We start from the raw sequence: 2465 nt of genomic DNA, 5'->3' as shown, positions 1-2465 counted from the left end.
TACACGATGGATGGGAGTGAAGACAGGGACAGGCTGTTAAGTGACATTTACTGTGACACTTTCTCTACCCTCTCTCCCTGTTTTCTTAATAGGGACTCACAGCTAGAGTTCTGGATCTATTTGATCTAGGACTTGAGGCCTCATCTGGTAGAGCTCCAAGCCTTGCTGCCTGTCCCCCTTGGCCTTTGTCACTGATTTGTCTAGCCTCTCAGAGGGGGAAAGGGCTCCAGCCTGGCACGCTTTTCATTCAAGGAATAAACATCCTGAGGCTGAAATTAATGATCCTCTTCACTAAAGTATCCCCCATTTCATTTAATTTCATTGTTTCTTCTGTTACCTTGGCCACTCTGGGCATTTGCTGCTTCTGATTCAAGGCTCTAATGACAAAATGGAAACCACACTATTAAGCAATTTCCTTTCTTCTAATCTTTGTAGAATAGAATTTTCTACTCTAATGATGTCTGCCTATCATTAGTCTTGCCTCTTAACTTTAACCTCTTAATTTTATTTGGCAAAATATCTCACCAGAGGGAAGAATGTAAAAGTCACTTTATAAACTGGCTTATGAAATGATTTGAGATTGGCTTAGTTGTGATGTATTAAAGATGTTTTAACAAGTGCATTTCATGGTAGAAAGATTAAGGATAATGGCATAAACTCAGATCATGATCCCTAAATAGAAAAAAAAAAAAAAAAAAAGAAAGAAAGAAAAGAGTGCTGTGATGAACTGGGTGCTATACCAAGCCCTGAAGGTACAATGGAGAATAAAACAGACATGAATTTGCACATTGTTCCCTATGTCTCTAGTTTCATGTTAGTATAATTCCATTTTGGGCAGAAAAATCGGGCTTTAAAAAGTCAAATGGACTTCCAAAATTTAAATTTCTTACTTTGGAATTCTAGATCCCAACAATTAGGCCACAAAATATCTTGAGAAGTGAATTTTCTTCTGGTTAGTTTGAGACAAACCAATCAACTCTTTGAAAAACTGTCACAATTACCAACCTGGTCCCAGGTTGTTCTCTTCTCTTGGAATTCCTGGCCTGCTACTTGTCCTGAGGCAAGTCTCTCCATCTTTATTTTTTTTTTTTTTCTCTCTTTTTTTTTTATTATTATTTTTTTTTTTCCAGTGGGTTTTGTCATACATTGATATGAATCAGCCATGGATTTACATGTATTCCCAATCCCGATCCCCCCTCCCACCTCCCTCTCCACCCGATTCCTCTGGGTCTTCCCAGTGCACCAGGCCGGAGCACTTGTCTCGTGCATCCCACCTGGGCTGGTGATCTGTTTCACCATAGATAGTATACATGCTGTTCTTTTGAAATATCCCACCCTCACATTCGCCCACAAAGTTCAAAAGTCTGTTCTGTATTTCTGTGTCTCTTTTTCTGTTCTGCATATAGGGTTATTGTTATCACCTTTCTAAATTCCATATACATGTGTCAGTATGCTGTAATGTTCTTTATCTTTCTGGCTTACTTCACTCTGTATAAGGGGCTCCAGCTTCATCCATCTCATTAGGACTGGTTCAAATGAATTCTTTTTAATGGCTGAGTAATATTCCATGGTGTATATGTACCACAGCTTCCTTATCCATTCATCTGCTGATGGGCATCTAGGTTGCTTCCATGTCCTGGCTATTATAAACAGTGCTGCGATGAACATTGGGGTGCACGTGTCTCTTTCAGATCTGGTTTCCTCAGTGTGTATGCCCAGAAGTGGGATTGCTGGGTCATATGGCAGTTCTATTTCCAGTTTTTTAAGAAATCTCCACACTGTTTTCCATAGCGGCTGTACTAGTTTGCATTCCCACCAACAGTGTAAGAGGGTTCCCTTTTCTCCACACCCTCTCCAGCAATTATTGCTTGTAGACTTTTGGATAGCAGCCATCCTGACTGGTGTGTAATGGTACCTCATTGTGGTTTTGATTTGCATTTCTCTAATAATGAGTGATGTTGAGCATCTTTTCATGTGTTTGTTAGCCATCGGTAGGTCTTCTTTGGAGAAATGTCTGTTTAGTTCTTTGGCCCATTTTTTGATTGGGTCATTTATTTTTCTGGAATTGAGCTGCAGGAGTTGCTTGTATATTTTTGAGATTAATCCTTTGTCTGTTTCTTCATTTGCTATTATTTTCTCCCAATCTGAGGGCTGTCTTTTCACCTTACTTATAGTTTCCTTTGTAGTGCAAAAGCTTTTAAGTTTCATTAGGTCCCATTTGTTTAGTTTTGCTTTTATTTCCAATATTCTGGGAGGTGGGTCATAGAGGATCTTGCTTTGATTTATGTCGGGTCTCTCCATCTTTAAAACCTAGTTCAATGATTCATCTTCCTAAAACCTTTGCAAATAGATGTAGTCTCATTTGTATCATGGTTAAATCCAACATCACAATTACTCTGATTTAATTAAATTACCATTAGCTTACATATTGCAATTGGGTGAATTAGAAAAAAGTACTTCAAGAT

The sequence above is a fragment of the Dama dama genome, chromosome 19 (genome assembly GCF_033118175.1).
Source record: "Dama dama isolate Ldn47 chromosome 19, ASM3311817v1, whole genome shotgun sequence".
In the NCBI taxonomy this organism is placed as follows: domain Eukaryota; kingdom Metazoa; phylum Chordata; class Mammalia; order Artiodactyla; family Cervidae; genus Dama; species Dama dama.
The sequence above is the reverse complement of the archived record's forward strand: the minus strand, read 5'-3'. Positions refer to the sequence as shown.